General features: G+C 45.8%; 1 protein-coding gene and 1 long non-coding RNA gene across 7 annotated transcripts in view; one reads left to right on the top strand and one right to left on the bottom strand.

Moving 5' to 3' along the window:
- The window catches only part of PDE10A (phosphodiesterase 10A), a 537,273-nt gene that overhangs the window by 36,964 nt on the left and 482,186 nt on the right, over positions 1 to 18,123 (top strand). The window lies entirely within an intron of this gene.
- Positions 212 to 8,650, bottom strand: LOC116665477. Its single transcript, XR_004322120.1, has 3 exons — positions 7,404 to 8,650; positions 1,618 to 1,675; positions 212 to 1,224 (listed from the first exon to the last, which is right to left on the bottom strand). It is a non-coding gene; the product is annotated as an uncharacterized LOC116665477 (long non-coding RNA).

Here is an 18,123-nt window from a genome sequence, read left to right as displayed (position 1 = left end):
GTGCAAATCCCCATCTGGGCTCCTAACCTTCTCACTCCGCTGCCTCCCCTGCTATGATCTGCACCAAGGTCATACTGGAACGTGCCTGCAGTTGGCCCCGAAGCTGATGGTGGATGTTTCTTGAAAAGACACTCCGAAGATGAAACAATTTAAGTTCTATCTGTTTTTCATAGAAAAGAAGGGCTATTATTGCATCAAAACTTGGAGAAAATTACCTTTATTCCTGTATTTCATAAACGACAAGAGTTACTGAATCGTACATGTCATTAGTTCATTCCCAATAACTAATCACATTTCACTTCATTCAAGACCTTTGAAAAAGTGGAGGCTAATGGGCTAATGGGCGGAACGGTTCGGAGCTCTAGGGAGAACCCACAGGGAGGCACAGGCTAGAGAGGGTCCTCAAGAAAGAGAATCAGGGTTGGGGAGGAGTGCTCTGTGGGGTGTGTCTGCAGAAAGTGATGAAGTGAGTCCTGACACTGCTCCCTGAAACCTGCCAGCGCTGTGAGTGAGGACCGGGGTGCAAGCAGCCGAGCACCAGGCCACGCACCTGCAGACGCGTCGCCGTGGAGAGCCACACCAGGGCCTCGCGTGAACTGCCCAAGAGCAGACGTGTAAGAGGCGGGGCTGTTGTTTCCTGTTGGCTCCATCTTCCTCTCTGAAACGGACTTGGTTGATTTTCCCTGATTATACTTTATCCTTGGCCTGGTCGTAGGCAAGTCACTGCCAGTACGGCTGTGCTCCCTGGATCAGTTTCCACTGCATGTGTTTCAATACAATCTTCCTTTTTCCACACTGATTCCAGCCAACCCTGTCCGCAAAGACTCAGTCTAATAAAAATTTGAGTCTAGGCGCTACAGACTGGAAACATACTAAAGACGCTACAACATATTGCTGAAAGGGCCTTTATTCTGAGTGTGAAGGAGACACCTGGTAAATCCTCTTGAATAATAAAGCAGCTGGAGCCCATATGCTCAGCTTTGGCGTTCTCCAACATAAAGGTTGGCTGTTGGCATGGTGCGGTTGACCAGTTGGCTCCATGGCACAGACGTGGGATTGTTGAGAGCTGAGAATTCTATGACCTTCTTGTTCCCGGGGCCTCAATCCCAGGGCCCAAGAACTTGGAGTGGGTGGTAATTGGAGTAATCGAAGTATTTAGCGGCTAAGAATGCTTCCATTGTTGGAGCCGATTTTGTGTGATTCTCCATGGAGGTCTTACGGCTCCTGTGGGTAGTAAAGCAGATTTTGGAGTCTGGCAGACTCAGGTTACAAGTCCAGTCCTGTGGGTTCTGAGTTATGGCAATTTCAGCAAGTGACAACCTCCAGGAGGACCATTTCTCACCTAGCCTCCTTCTGAAGGTTATTATGAGGACAATGCAATACATGTAGTATTTCAAACATTATCTATACAAAGTATAGATACAGCTTATTTTATAGGAATAAAAATACCAGAAGAAAACAAATAATACAAAATAAAACAATTCATCTTCTTCTAAAAAACTGCATATAGAAATTTATTGTATGTACTTACACAGATACTTTTATAAATGCAAAAATGTGGGATCTCACGGTGCTGTTTGTTGATTTATAGATATAAATATAGACACATATACTTACGCGTATGCAGGTATCCTTCACTATGTGAAATCCCATTATCTGAACTCAAGAGGAGGATCTGGAGAGAAAGGGATGTTTGTATTTAGTATACATAGCTTTTATGTTACACATATTTTTTATATCTTGGCTCAAGCTACAGGGCTTGCTAGCAATCTCACTATGTCAGCCAGTATGTGCTAATTCTTCATCCTGGCTGCATAATATTCTGTGGTGTAGATGTACTATATTTTACTCTTTTTTCTATCAATGGGCATTTACTTTGTTTCCAGTTTTCTGAGGCTGCAAACAAAGCTGTGATAAATATTCTTGTGTATACATCCAAGATTTTACTTCTCCAAATAAAATTTCATTTCCAATCTCAAAACAGAATTTTATTTCTCATTTTATCCAGTCTGCCCTTCCACACACAGGCAGCTCAGTTAACCTGGTTATTCATGGTAAGTGTTGTTGTGGTGGTCACACCCTGAATATTTCTGGACGTCTTTGTATCTGTTTCTTGAGTACAGGCTTACAAAGGATTCAGAGATGAGTGTTTTGTGAAACATCAAGGCTCCCTCCCTGCAGAGAGCCCAGGTCGGTTCTCTGGGACCTGGAATTGTAGCCAAGGGATGAGCGTTCCAATGTCTGGTTGAGCACTAGGGATCGGGGTGCCCTCACCTCAAACTCTTCCAAGCTTAGTAACATGTTAGCCTAAAGTCCGCTTTCTGGCATTGTTTTATTAAAAGACATACTGCATTTCAATTAAATACGTAAAGTATATACAGATTAGCCATTTTAATGAAAACAGCAAGAGATATGAGCCAATGTCCACTTTGAGTCAAGGGCTTAATATTCCTACAGTTTATTCAGAGGCGCCCAAAACTGCCAATAAATCCTATCCTAGAGCTTTATGAAACAGTGTTACCTTTTGATGACATAGCTGCTCTGGTCGTGTCATCAGGCTGTCCTGACTTCCGGCTGGCCTCGTCTGAGTGTTTTACCTTGACTTACTGATACGTTCACAGCTGTGCTTCGAGAATGCCAAAGCTCTCTGCTCAGTTTGCAAATGTTCTTGACTTGGTGGGGAGGGGAGAATGTACTAAACTTAGACTTTTGATATTTATAGGGCAATTTTTGACTTCTGAAATCTTTATGGAGAGACGAAAAGGGGGAGAGACTGACTTATGGGGTCTGTGCAGACGTCTGAATCTTTAAACATTTATCATCTGACTTCATACAGCGAGAGCTGGTTTATAGGGTCCTGGATTTAAGACTTGACAGGTAAGAATCTCTGAAATTGTCAAGACTATATCTATTAGCATTTAGTAAGAGGCCAGTTTGGCTTAGAGCAAGCAAATCCTTGGTTACATCCTGTTTCCACAACTTGGGTAACTTCTTAAAATTGTGATTTGTTGCTCTTGACAAGAAGATTCGTGTAACTGACAGCAGCTCATTCTCAGCTGGTCTTTATCTGCTTGCCAAAAATGACTGCTCACTATTCTTTCATTGAATAATCACTGTTGACTCTCTGTCCATTCAACAAATATTTATTGAGTCCAGTTATGTGCTGGGCACTGTAACAATGTCCGGCCATGTACTGTGCCCTCTTTTCCAATAAATATGTCTTTCATAAGTTGTAAAAAATATTATTCACAGACATAGAAAAGAAGGGGTCTATTAAGGACAGACTGTTCTTTTAAAATACGTCAGTTGACTTTGGGTGTGGTATGAGAATGAAGTCCAGTGCAAAGTTGTTTCAAGAGAATGTGAAAATCTCACCATTTGAGTAACTCGGGAAGAAAATTATCCTGTAAATTAACAGAAGCTAAACAGAAGATGAATAGAGACACTTAAATCTGCACGTTAACTTACGTCTTCTTGTAAAATGGCAACAACAACAAAAAAGACAAAAGTCTTATTAAAGCAGGAGTAGCTGCCACCCGGCCTTTCCACACTGAGGGAAGACAAGGGGCAGGGGGCTGGGGGCTGGGGGCTATGCTGTTCTTGAGCCTCCTGGGGGGTTCTGAGACCTCAGGGGTGCTCACAGGTCCCCAGCAGGGCTGCCCCCTACAGGGCGGAAGAAGCGGTGTCGGTCGCCCCTCACAGGAGAGCTTCGTCCTGGTGTAAGTAAGCGGCCTTCGGAAATGTACGCAAACGGCCCCCCATCAACACAGCCTATTGTGGCCCCGAGCAAACCATCTCTCAGGTCATGGCGGGGGTCTCGCGCCCCCGCCGTTCCCGCCTCAGGCCCCGCGGGAAGGGACTGAAGGAACACACCTCAGAAGAGTAGGGATGCACAGCACTGTTGGGCTGAAAAGAGAGGCTACTGGGGACGAGGGAGGTCCCTCGTCAGACCCTTGCTCATCGGGCTCTACCCCTTCTCCATCGCCATTGGCTGCTTTTCCTGTTTGCCCACCCACATGGTCGAATCTCGCTCCTACGGGAGCATTTAAGAGGCTCGTTTTTCCTGGGTCGCATCTTTCTCTCTCCTTTCTTCCACAGCCAAGAGTCTCCTCATCTCCAATTATTTGCATTTGCTCCCTCCCAGCCCCACGGTGCTGGACACAGCCCACAGCAAAGACTCTGGTGCCACATCTGGTTGTCTAACAGGTGTGAGTGGTGCTGGTCCTCATGACCATCTCTCCTTCCTTCTCAGAAATCTCTTGTGGATTACTCGACATCACCTGTTCTCTTCCTCCTTCTCCAAATTCATTCATATTTCTGCCCGTCTCTTTAATGACGGTGACTACCAGGGCCCTTTACCATCTGCTATCTCTTACTCTCCATTTTCTCCCTGATTTGTCATATCTGTTCTTCTGGATATGCTTTAGTTAATCTCGATTCTGTATCCTCAGCTCAAACTCCACCGGTTTCACCTGAATATGCCAAAGGCTCAGCCCAAAAGAATTGTTCAAAACCAGATGTGTTCCCTCTGCTTCCCAGTTCCTCCTCATCTCCACTCCCTGGTCCATCTGCTTTTATTTTTTTTCCTCTTACATTAAATTTATTACCACCTTCCAATATTTATGAGCTGAAAACCTCAAATCCTTTCTGATTTCTTTCTCTCACTCATCACCCATATCCAAATGATCACCAGACCCCCTAGTTTCTGCCCTAGAAAGATCCCTCTCCTCAATTTCCACTGTCCCTGCCTTAGCTTATACCACAGTCACCTCCTGCCTGGGCTTCTTGCCAACAATCTCCTTCCTCTGAAGTCCATCTCCTCTCTGCTGTCAAAATAGTTCCAAAGTCAAACGTGAGCCTGTCTTTTCCCGGTTGGACCTGTCAGCAGCTGCCCACTGGCCGTCAGATAAAGTCGAACTCCTCCAAGTGCTCATGACACCCTTTGTCACCTGGCGCCACCTCTCTCTCAGAAATTTTCCCCTACATCCTTCATATGCACACAGACCTTCAGCACTTTGGTGTCTCTGGACATCTGCCCACACTTTTTCTTCCTTTGAAATCACTTCCTCCCATCCTTTCCCTGTTCCCTGTCTGTCTACCATCTTCTCATTCTTCGAGGAAGCAGCCCACATGTGGCCTCCGTCCTCTCGTGCTGGTGGCCAGCTTCTCATTTCCTGAGCAACCTTCTCCATATCTCAGGCCCTTTTCACCTGTCAGTTTACCCGTCTGCATCCACCGCTAGACAATGAGCTTCTTCAAGGAAAGAGTAACATCTTATCCATCTTTGTAGCTTCATGGAAGCAGTAGCTGATGCATGGGAATCTTTCTGAGTCCCAAATTTGCCACCTTCTTCCATGCTGTACCTTGGGGAAGCCACCTGGTTACATACTTTCCTCTTCAACGTGATGGAGAGACTCTACCTATCATCCACCTCATGGGGTTATGGGGCCCCAAAGTGTGAAAATGTTGCTCAAACTGAAGTTTTTACCCAAAGCATGATATTATTATTATTATTATTATTATTATTATTATTATTATTATTATTATTATTATTATTATTATTATTATTATAATATACCACTTTATTGGTTTTGGACTGAAAACTGTTGCCAGGCAAGCACGTTGCTGTAGCGAAGGGTGGGCTGGGGCGGAGTGCAAGTCCCGCACGGAAGTCCTGTGTTCCTAGGATCTGGCTAAGTGTAGGGTATGTTTCCTTGGTTTTTTGAAAGCCTTTGTTTCTGTGGTCACTTATTTATGGTCGTCAGAGATGCATACAACACAGCAAGGTACAACACATGCAGAATTAATTAGAAAAGTGAGGCAAAGGGGAAGAAAAGATTATTGAGAAAGACAGATCCAGAGTCATGTGGGTTTTTGTCATTTGTTGTGAAAATTAATGGTGTAGACAAGTTGGGGGAGGAAGCCATGATTTCAGGAAAAGTATGAAATTCAAACTCAAATGGGTGTTAAATCTTCACCGTTTTGGTGCAGCTCAAGATGCCCGAGCATGAAGGAGACAGTAATTATTCAGAAAGGCAAGAAAAACTGCCGACTGGAGCTTTGCTTACGTCCTAGAATTCACGTCCATAATTTCCCTGGTGCTGGGCTATACCTGTGTGATGTCCTGCGTGCACGAGCCGCTATCGAACTCCTGACCGTCCACCGCTCAGACTGGGAACGTCACCCGCGATCTCTCCCTGCGTGCTGACCTAGTCTAGAACGTCGGGTTGAATTTTTGTTGTGTACACGTTCTTCCTATATAAACACTCGCCTAAAAGTTTTGTAATGAAAGATCTGTGACATTTGGGTTGTAAAAACAGAGATGCACTCTGTTGATAATTCTTTAACCAGGGAGATGTTCCTTGGGTCCATGTCTTTAATGATTTATGTTTTAAAATGAAGTTCCAGGTCCCTGCCTCCCATGTGAGTTTGTATGAATGTACATAATAAATGGGTGGTGATATTTTAATTTGAATATTTTCAGGAACTAATATCAAAGGTCTGCTTGCTCTCAGTTCCTTTGCCCTCACATCTGGAATGCTGACACACAAAAAACTAAGATTCTGCGGTAATGCCCAAATTCATTATATAATGGACATGTGCTATGTGCTAGACATTAAGCTCAAAAAGATAAGTAGCATTTAGTTTCTGTCTTAAAGGAACTCACCGTCTGGTATGAAGCAGGCATATACATGTATAATTATTGCAGCATAAGAAACATTTTAATACACACATGTCAGCATATACAGGAACAGGGAGGAAGAAGCAACTAAGTTTCCATGATGGAATCAGGGAAGGCTTCATAAAAGAGGTGGCATTTCAAGGGAATTTTGAAGGGAGAGTGGGAACAGGAAGGGATTTCAGATGGAGAAATAACATGCAAAGTCACAGCTGGAGGCATCAAAGAAGAGTGGCTTGTCTGGTGACAGGCGGAGGTTAAGCACTGCTGGAATACAGAGGAAGTTTCTGCGAGAGGCAGAAATGAAACTGGCCTTTCTCTGTGTTCTGTAAAAGCCACAGTTTCTCTAAAGAAGCATTTAACACATTGTTGTGTAATTGCTGTTTACTTATCAGAATCCCCCATCATGCCCTTCAAAATACTCAGCTCAGTGCCTGGCACAAAGCAGATGCTCACAAACATTCGTTGAGTGACTAATGGAGGTTTAGCTGCGGTCAGATTACGAGGGCTGCTTCCTCTTTACTCCAGCTGTCCTGAACCTTTGTCTTCAGTGGGTTGATGTACCTGGGGAATTTCCAGCAAAGAGACAGGCCACGAGGCATCCTCTCACCAGATCTGATCACTGAACAAGCTCTGAGGTCATTATCTGGGCTGGGCTGCCTTTTCAGTGACCCGTACCAGCTTGACTGCTCACCTGCCCTTGTCGAGGCTGCACTGTACTCACCTGTGTCTCCGCTCACCTGCCACGTAAGGAGACTCGGATCTTTCTGTCTTCCACCCTACTGCCATTGATCAGAGCCCCGGGTCTCTGTAGCCTCCTGGCGTCGGCTCACCTGGACAGTCCTCCCTTTCCTTTCTCCCTCACTTCTGCTTCTCAACAGCCTCTAGAGCCCATTCCTTCTGTTCAGAGTTTCTGGACATGGGAGGAGGGCCCTCTGTACTGCACGATCCCACAGTTTCTGAAAAGAAGAGACGGCTGTTGGCAAAACGGTCTGTCGGCGAGTGGGATTTGTTTGTTTGTTTTTTGGAAACAGTAAAGCCTTTTATGATGATCTTTTCCGTATGGGAGATTCCTTTCCCCCCGGGGCCTCAGGACAAGGAATGAAAATATAAGCTGCAAGTCTTAAAGGTTGTGGGAGACTTCTATAAACACATGAGCCCCCCACCATGTTTCCCAGCTTGTTTTATGTTCACGTCTGCAAGTAACAGGCCCGGAGACTTCATGACAGATGATGTAATGCTTTCTCCCTGGTCCCCCTTTGGGGATAAGCGTAGTCGTGTACGCAGGTAAGCAAGCACAACCACCAGGGACAACTCATTTTCATCAGCACTGTACTCCTGTCCCTCTTCTCTTTCAATCAATATGCCTGAAACACCTACTGAATGCCAGTTACCAGTCCAGACAGAAGCAGTACGAACTCTTGTGAATGGACGATGAACACAGACAAATGAATAAACAAGATAACATCCAGTCGGCAACAGTGTGATGAAGGGACTATGCAAGGTGATAAACAGGGCCTGGGTCAGAGCTGCTGCACGGGGTCCTTAGCTCACGTGGTCAAGAAAGACCCCTAGGGGGTGACCTTTGAGCTAAGGCCTGAAGGAAAGAAGGAGGCGGCCAGTAGAAAGCTGGGGGAAGAGGGCATGAGCAAGTTATTTTGTAAAAGCAAGCCATGTCTTCAGGGTATGGGCTAGCCCCCCGGTACTGCTGGCACGGTGCCAGAGCGTGGGTCATGGCAGATGACGTCACTGAGCCCGCTGTGCCAGCCGCCTCGGCTTTAGGGAGGCTGCGGTGGCCCCGTGCGGCTCCTGCAGCACTGCGACTGGTGCCAGCCTCCGCGCAGGGTCAGGCTGAAACCGGCTCCCGATTCCGGGTTGTGGAGCCGTCCTGGTGAGCAGGTGAGCGGTGTGAGCCCTCCCACGACTCCCGCAGGGTCCTCCCAGAGGAGCAGAAGCTGAGAGCCCCACAGGTCACCCAGGGCTCCGCATTTTTCAGCTGTAATGTTCTGAAAGGAGGCTTTTTGAAAGCTAGGGCATCTGTTTCTTTCTGCCACTTGCTTCCATGGACTGCAGTCATTTTTATCAACAGTATTTGGATAAGAAGTGCTCAGCATGTACCTACTTTTTTTAATTTTATTTTTTATTGAAGTGTAGTTGACTTACAATGTTAGTTTCAGGTGTACAGCAAAGTGATTCAGTCATACATATACATACATACATACTTTTTTCTTTTCAGACTCTTTTCCATTATATATTATTACAAGAAATTGAATATAGTTCCCTGTGCTGTACAGTAGGTCCTTGTTGTTTATCTATTTTATATATAGTAGTGTGTATCTGCTAATCCCAAACTCCTAATTTATCCCTCCCCTGTGTTTTACCCTTTGGTAACCATAGTTTGTTTTCTATGTCCATGAGTCTATTTTTGGTTTGTAAATAAAATTTCTATCATTATTTTTTTAGATTCCACATATAAGTGACATCATATGATATCTTTCTTTGGCTTACTTCACTTAATATGATCATCTCTAGGTCTGTCCACATTGCTGCAAATGACATTATTTTATTCTTTTTTATGGCTGAGTAATATTCCACTGTATATGTGTACCACAGCTTCTTTATCCAGTTATCTGTTGATGAAACATGTGCTTATTTGAATATTGATGAAAAGTAAATCTGGAGTCTCTTTTGAGAGAAAGAAAAGTGATTAAGGAAAAAAAAAATCTGACTTGTGAAGCCCAAGCAGCTCTGTGACACGTGCATTGAGGGGTGGAGACAGCACACTACTTATTAATCGCCTCTCCTTATTTCTCCTGTTTCCTCCTTTGATCCTGTTGGCTCCACCAATAGCCACCAACAACCTGTGCAGAAGGCAACAAGTTTGGGAAATGTTTCTTTCCTGAACATGTGGGGGCCCTGTACACACCCCCCTTGTCTCTCACTGATGGTCCCTGACTTCTTTTTCTGGGAAGGCCCCCTGCTGACATCCCTATGCAGCTCCCTGAGTGGAGAGGGCATGGATGCTCCTTCTTCAAGAAGTCTCTTGGCTTCCTGGAGGGCGCAGGAGGAGAGAACGCTGTTTCATGGAGCTGGCACCTCCCCGTTGGCCACCTTCGTGCCCAGAGTGAACGTGGTTTCCCAGACTTCGGAGCGCTGCTTCCTCCCACCTGTGCCTCGGCCCCTCTCCCCAGGCCCATGCTCCAGGACAGGGCGCCAGGTGTGTTAGAGCAGCCATTCCCGTGAGCAGGTCCCGGTCCTGGTGTGGGGACCGTGAGGTTACACGTATTGATCCAAATCTGGCAGGAAGGGATCCTGCCAAGAACAGGTATTTTTTCATGATTTTCTAAAAGCAAACTCAAGGCGCAGGCCCACCTCCCTCTGACGGGAGGGCGGCTGCCCTGGCGTGGGTCCAGGTCACTCCACATGTCAGGAGCCATTTCTGGCTTAATGTGAGTGATTGGAGTGTTTCTGATGGCCCATCACAGGAGTGTCAGCATAATTCCGTGAAAAAGGCAGAAATTATCCAGAACACCTGGGCGAGAGAAAGAGTATTGCTTGGCTCAGTATCAGCTCTGTACTTCCCAGAAACAAACACACACCTGAGGAGGGAGGAGGCCTTGGGGCCATCCTGAATCCTTCCGAGTTTCCACACACTTCCCACATCAGCACAGAATCTCAGCTACAGACAAACGTCTTCTTTTTTTTGTTTTGTTTTGCTTTCTACACCAATCACTTTACCGAGAGTCAGGTTTTTTTAATTTTTTTGGTGGGAGGAGATTTTATATATATTTTTATTGAAGTACAGTCAGTTTGCAATGTTGTATCAGTTTCTAGTGCACAGCATAATGCTTCAGTTGTACATGAACATACATATGTTCGTTTTCATAGTCTTTTTCACCATAAGTTACTACAAGATATTGAATATAGTTCCCTGTGCTGTACAGTATAAACTTGTTGTTTATCTATGTTTTATATAGTAGTTAGTATCTGCAAATCTCGAACTCCCAATTTATCCCTTCCCACCCCATCCCCTCCTGGTAACCATAAGCTTGTTTTCTGCGTCCAAGAGTCAGTTGTTGAATGCCTGCAATGAGCAAGGCTGCGGCTAGAATCCATTTCTTAGTGAAGGACCATTGTGTGCCTGGACTTGGCACACAGGACTTAAGGCCGTCCTCCCAACGACACTGGATGAGGAATCAGGATAAATCGGGAGTTTGGAATTTGCACCTCCTGGAGAGTGATGGAAATGTTAGGTAGGTATCTTGATCGTGGTGGTGGTTTCATGGGTGTATATACATCTATCAAAATTCATCAAATTGTACATCTGAAATAGGTGCCGTTTACTGTACAGAAATTATACCACAATAAAGTTGTTTAAAATTTTTTTAATAAATTTTTAAAAAAGAAAAAATCAGGAGCTCAAGGAGGAAATTCACCTGTTGAAGGACACAGTAACTGTCAGGGGAGATTCTGGACTGGAAATTAGAACCTATGGCTCCACGGTGCCTTCACCCCACTGCTTAATTCTCCTTCTGTCGTCCTGGCAAGCCTGGACAGTGGTTTCTCAATTGGAAGGTCCAGAGCTGACACTTCTCCATCCCCAGTATAGCTTTTGGGTGCTCGGCGTCCAACGTCTGAGTAACTGCTGTTGAGGAAAGACTACATTCCTCCTTGAAGTCGCAGCGCCTACCAGAGTTCCTAACACTTAGAAGATAAAATAGATACACAGCAAGGACCTACTGTAGAGCACAGGAAACTATATTCAATTTCTTGAAATAACCTATAATGGAGAAGAATTTGAAAAGAAAATATATACATGTATGCATATGTGTAACTGCATCACTTTGCTGTACACCTGAAACTAACATTGTAAATCAACCTCACTTGAATAAAAAATTTTTTAAAAAGAAAAAGAAGAAGTTGTCCAACAAATGAATGTCTGTTAGAGTGAACATGAGCAAGTCCATGACGGCCAGGACCTTGGGACCAACCCCAGGCCACTGGCACCGCTAGCTTCCCCAGATGAAGGCAGCGCACCTCCTTCTCCCCGTGGGCGTGTGCCCAGTGAGAGATGTCCCGCTTTGCCCCATCCCTGTCACTCTTGAAACACGCTGTTCTTTAGTTGCAGCAGAAGAGCAGGCTTGGAGGGGTTGAGCAGTTCGCTGCCCCGGGCTCCACCAGCCAGAAGGAGGGTGTCTGAGTGCTTGCGGGCCTGATAACTCTCTCTGATTCTGCAGGGTTCCTTGAACCCTATTTTAGCCTCATTCTTCAATCGATCTGCACAAGAGGTAAATAAGAACGCAGAGTTCCTCTGAGATCTCAGTCCTGACTCCAGTGAAGACCCTTAAACCCGTGTCTGTGAGATGCCCACACACGCCCAGCGCTCCGCTTTCCTACCTGGGTCTGAGCGTGATGAAGGTGGAGCCTTAATATTCTTACTGCTGATATGTAGTATATACAGCATGTATTTAATGATATATAAACTCTATAAAGTATATGTAAGTATTAACCATATAATATGCATTTAAATATGTATAATTTATGGGTATATGCATATTTTATACATATTAAAGTATAATTAATAAATACATATCTTCCTCCTTAATAATATAAACAAAGGAAAAATGAGAAAATGCAGACACAACTAGGAGAAAATATAAGGCCTCTTGAATTCTACCCACAGACCAACACGTTAGTGTATATTCTTTAAACCTTCTGCATATAGTCATTTATATATTCATATTTTTTCCAAAAATAATGTTTTCTTGTGGTTACTATTTATAAACTGCCTTAAAAATACTTACTATACTACAATTACCTTTCCATGTCAATAACATACTTTTACGCTATCCTTTCAATGTAGAAATGTAATAATTTATTTAACCAATCTTCTGAGGTTGGCTTTTAGGCTATTTCTAACAGCAGCGTAGCAAAAATCCTTACTGTCCAATCTTCAGTTGCATCCTTAATTACTTGCTTAGGCTGAATCCCTGGCAGTTTAAGCGCTGGCTTGAGCCTTTTGAAGGCTGTTTGTATCCTTTCAATAAGTTAGTTTCGTAGTTAGTAGTTGGAGAAAAATCCAGCCACGTTTCTCCCACCCCGAGCAAGCCTTTGTCTGCAATGGCAAAATCTGTAGAAATGCAACCTATTTCTATTAACACAGTATATCCTTTTTGATGTGAAGTTGAATATCTTCATTGGAAAACAGTTATTTGCAGTAGCTCTGAGGTTTCAAGATTTTGCCACGGCCCGTGAAGTCATTTGAGAATAAGCGAAGCCAAGACAGTCCTGGGGTCCCGGATGTTTGGCTCTGGGTGGGATGACGTGGAATGTCTGATCCTCCTTGGCCGGGATGCTGTGCTCTAACTGTCAATGTTTGGAAGAGCCTGGCTTGTTTTTCTCTTTCCTGTTGTCCAGTGCAGGCACAGGCAGGGAGAGTGTGAACACAGGGTGTGCCCGATCTCACAGGCAGGATTTCCAAATTAACTGCAAACTGTGGATTTTTTAAAGGTCAGTTGAATTTTTGTTGTTGTTGTTTGACTTTTCCATCTAAAATGAAACATTTGCATTTGAGAAGAATTTAGACACTGATACAAACACTAGGGAAGAAGTCCAAACAGCAGTGCCTTCTCGATACTAAAGGACACAAGCACATTTAATTACAGATGGATGAGGCTCAAGGGGGTCTTTGGCCAGACAAGAAGGGGTGGATTTAGCTCCACGCAAGAGCTTGGTGACTTCTCAGCAGGATGGGCTCTGTTAGCCAGAAGCTCATGGCCTTGCCGTGGCTTCGAGCCCCGCCCGCAGAGGAGCTCAAGGGCTGCACATCAGCACGTGTTACTGGTCCTTGCCTCACCGCCCTCTGCCAGGGAGCGCCTCAGGTGGCAACCGCGGGCAGAACACATCTGGGAAACTCGTGTCCCAGGAGCCGACCCTCCCAGGGAAGCAAGTCTCTGCACATTGGCCGAGGGATACAATTTTTAAAAACTTTTATTCGGAGATAAATGTAGATTTTCATGCGCTTGAGAAAAACAATACAGAAGGGTCTCCTGGACCCTTCACCCAGTCCCTCCAACATATCAGCCCGCATGCCTGTGGGGCAGCATCTCCGCGGGAGGCTGACATTGTGTAATGAGCCCATCGCAGCTTTCACAGGCTTCCTTTCACTCGTCTGCATGTTTAGGTTTATGCACCTCTATCCCACTGTGGAGAACAGTTTGACCACCATCATCATGCGGGTACAGAGCCACTCCACCACTGGGGTCTCCGCTTTTATAGCCACAGCCCCGCCCTTTCTAAGCTCATCACCTTCTGACAACTGCCGGTCTGCTCTGCCTTCCCACAGTCTTGTCATTTCGAGAGCATTCTGTAAATGGAATCTTACAGAATGCAGTCTTCTGAAGCTGGCTCTTTCCACCGCGTACAGTATCTGGTGGCTCATCCACGTGTGTTTGTTGGTGAGCAGGGTCCCGTGGTAGGGATGGACCACCACTGTTTCACCCACTGGAGGACGTCTGAGTTCTTTCCAGTGTTTTTATTGGACATTTGAGCACAGGCTTTTGGGTGAATATCAAGTCTTCGTTTCTCTGGGATAAATACTCAGGAGTACCAGTGCTGGGTCACGTGGTAAAGGAACGTTTGGTTTTGAAAGAAGCTGCCAAACTGTTTTCTAGAGTGGCTGTGCCATTTGCATTCCCACAGCCGTGTAAGAAGGATCTGGGTTCTCTGCAGCCTCGCCAGTATGTGATGTTTTCACTAGTTTATAAAACTGTACCCATCTGACAGGTGTGTAATGATAGCTCATCGTGGTTTTGCTTTGCCTTTGCCTCATGGTTAATGATGCTGACCATCTTTTCATGGCATATTTGCCATCTGTATATCCCGCTGAATGAAATCTCTGTTCGTGTCCTTTGTCCGTTTTCTGATTTGATAATTTTTTTTTTTTTACTGTTGAATTTTGAGAATTCCTATATATTCTCGCCATGAGACCCTTGCCGGACATGTGGTTTGCCAATATTCCCTCCCAGTCCGTGACTTATATTTCATCCTATTCACGGGGTCTCCTGTCCAGCAAAAATTTTTGATCTTGATGAGACCCGTCTTACCCATTTTCCCATTTATAGGTAATGCTTTTGGTGTCAAGTCTAAGAACTAACTCTTTGCCTGGTCCTACATCCCAAAGATTTTCTCCTGTTTTTGTCTAAAAGTTGTGTGTTTTACACGTCAGTTTGTGATCCACTTTGAGTTAATTTTGGTATAAGGTATGATCTTTGGGTCTAAGTTTGTTTTTTGTTTGTTTGTTATGTTGTTGGTTTTTTTAGCTCAAGATAAGACTTCTACATTAGGGCATCTTTACCACCTCACTCCTAGGCTCTGGCCCACCCTGTCCCCACCACCCACACACTGTGTGTGAAACAGGAATTCAGATACCTGCCAAACCTCCCTAAAGACAGCCTGTAAAGAGCAAATTATGCTGCAGATATGAAAAGGCCAAAAAACACTGCCTGTGTCAGGAACTGTCCCATCCTATCTCTGGTTACCTGGATGCAGGTAACTTAGTCATTATACGCAGTGAGGGTCTGTATTTGGGGTTTCAGAATCTTCCTTCCAGGCCGTTGGAGAAGCTATGGGAGCTCATGTCCCAAGCTGCCCTGACACCCATTCACAGAATCAGAGTCGATGACCCTGGAATTCTGAGCATGTCTAAATGTGCAGAGTGGAGACCAGGTCCCCTTTGACCGCAGACATACCCTTCGGCTGAGGGAAAGGGATCTGTCTGCGTGGCACTGCCCCCAGGCTGGGATGGCTTTTTGTGGGCACCACCCCTGTCTCAATGTCCTGATGGCTGTGACAGCAGGAGTGTCCCATGGCCTGGTGGGGGACAATTCTTTCCTCAGCATCTTCATTCTGGATGAAATAGCCATGATTTATTCATTCACATAAGCCTCTCCTTCTCCGTGTGATAGTTTACTGTCATCTGCTCTATTAACTGGCTTGGTTTTTCCCCCACCCTGACCTCCCCATTAAATGCTACGTAATGCTTATATATTTTCACAAGTCAATGCAAAGGCACATCTTAGACCCACCTGGATCACCAGGCAAAACACTGGGCGGTTGTGCTCTCTTCTGCTTCTGCCGCCCTTTCTGCAGGCACAGCAGCCCCTTTCTCTGCCTTGCTGGGGCTCCCGCAGCTCCTAGGGTCAGGTCAAGGGCCCCCTCCCCACCACAGGCCCTGGGATCCTCTCACCTCTGCTGATCCTTCTCCCTTCAGAAAACCCATAGCATCTCTGCGCCCACGGGATGCTACATGCTCCTCCAGGTCTTTATGTCCCAGGTTTAAGCCGTCTCACTGACAAGATCGGGCACAGTTTGAGGAAAGGGGCCTCGAGGATGCTTTGCTTCTTTGGTCTCCCTGGGAGGCGAGGTGTCCTCAGTCCCCACGTGTGGAAGGCCCGGTGAACAGAGTGACCGGGTGCTCCGAGTGGGAGTCTGGGGCCCGTGCACCCCCGGACTGAGCGCATGTAAAGCACGCATGATGCCTGCAGAGGGCGCCCTCCTCCAAACCGGGATGCTCCCTGCCTGGTAGCCTACTCCCTCCACGTTCTGGTCTTACTCTGAAACCGAAGTTCGGGAGCTGAAAATCACCTTTGAGTGTAGAGAGCACTGTCTGCTTTCTCCGAAAAGAGAACTGACACAAATTTCTGGTTACATTTATGCAATTATCTTTGTTCTCAAAACGGTTCATTTCAACTAGCAGTGGATGACAATTAAAATCCCAAATTGGGCCACTATTTCCTGAATCTCTTTCCAAGTATGCCAAGACTATGTGAAGGAATTCCACCCGGTAACTGGCCATCGCGCTGAAAGAAGGCCGCAGCGAGGGCGCTTGGTGCCAAGGATGTACGTGCTCCCGCTGTTCTGCGGTCTCAGACGGAGCCGGAAGCCCTCCCGGCTGCAGTGGGAAGGGCGGACACTGGCTCCAGGCCACCCCTGCGTCACGCCGGGCCCCGGCCTGTGAGGGCCTCCTTCACAGGGCTCTGCCGCCTGCCGTTATGCGCGCAGGGGCTGGAACGTCTGGGATAAGCGTAGTTCCCTTTCCGGCAGGCGTGCACAGAGTTTATGCTGAGAAACCGCCCAGCCTTAGAAAGGCCTGTTTTCAAGAGAAGGCTCTAAGTTGGTAAGCAGCTCCATAAAGGCAAAAAAGAAGCATTTTGTGAAATGCTTCTCTCCCAGGAAAATAAAAAGCAGCAGCTCCTTCGTGACGTCATGATTAGCGTAGGAGCAGTTTTTCCTGGGGTAGCTCCTGTCTGCTCCTGCGCCACCAAGATTTAGTGTCACACGCTGGTTTCTTTTCTCTCCTTGGGCTGGTTTGCCCTGTTTCACTGGGGGAGGGTATTTCCACATTTCGCTCCCTGCAGGTTATCTGCTCCACCTGTGTAGACACCAGGGCTTGTCCACACAGACCAGCCCTAGAATTTGGACTACGGGGCTCTGCACAGAACCAATGACTGAACCTTGCGGTGCCCATGCCCGAGACTCACCAATGCTTCTGGGAGGAGAACATCCCTGCGGGCAGATCTACTCCCCCCGACAGCTCGGGGCCGGTGTTTGACCTTCCTGACTCTGAGCCGGTGTGGGGCCCACGGGAATGGCCTGAGCTGCTTTTGGTTCATCCTCACATGTTCATAATCTCAGGGGATTTGGTTCTTCTTGAAAATTGGGGTCATTGCTTGACCAGCTGGAAGCAAGTAGATTGTCCTAGTCCTTTTGAAAAAAAAAAGAGAGAAGAGTAGGTCACTTCCAATAGGAATGTCTAGCTATCAAATATTGAAGACACCTTACATTTATTGCTTTGTATTTTAATTTTAAGACATGCAGGCTCTTCATGGTGTCTGGGCAGAAAAAGACGTGCAAACACAGCCGAATAGCCCTGTCTGGGGTGGTCTATTGGCCACTCATGTGTGTTTGCACCGCATGGTCTCAGAGAAACTGATGACGAGGGCAGGTCTGACCACTAATCAGACATGGGGAGGCTTGACCACATCATTACTGCTGTCTTGGACTCAGGATGGAACGTCCCTAACAGTGGCAAGTCTGTATCTGCAGTGACACTGATTTCATCTTCCATCAATATGCTTTCCCTGGTCATTGAGATTTTGCCCCCAGCAGAGTAGGATTAGAACATAAAATTTCCTTTCACTGTTATAACTACGATATCATAGAAACTTGGAAAATGCTAGTTTTGTTATTTGTTTCTTCATGGGTTTATACATTCCAAGGCCAGAAAGTAAAGTATCATTGATGTTTTTCTATGAGATGATATGACTCATCTCCAGACAGACAGAAGGTAAAAATACAGAAACACTCAAAGGTTTAATTCTCTCTATACACATAAATGGATAAACGGGAAATAACATAGTTATTCCAACTTCATGGCATCAAAC

The sequence above is a fragment of the Camelus ferus genome, chromosome 8, assembly GCF_009834535.1.
Source record: "Camelus ferus isolate YT-003-E chromosome 8, BCGSAC_Cfer_1.0, whole genome shotgun sequence".
Taxonomy (NCBI): domain Eukaryota; kingdom Metazoa; phylum Chordata; class Mammalia; order Artiodactyla; family Camelidae; genus Camelus; species Camelus ferus.
Note: the sequence above shows the minus strand (reverse complement) of the source record. Positions and strands in the feature narration are given on the sequence as shown.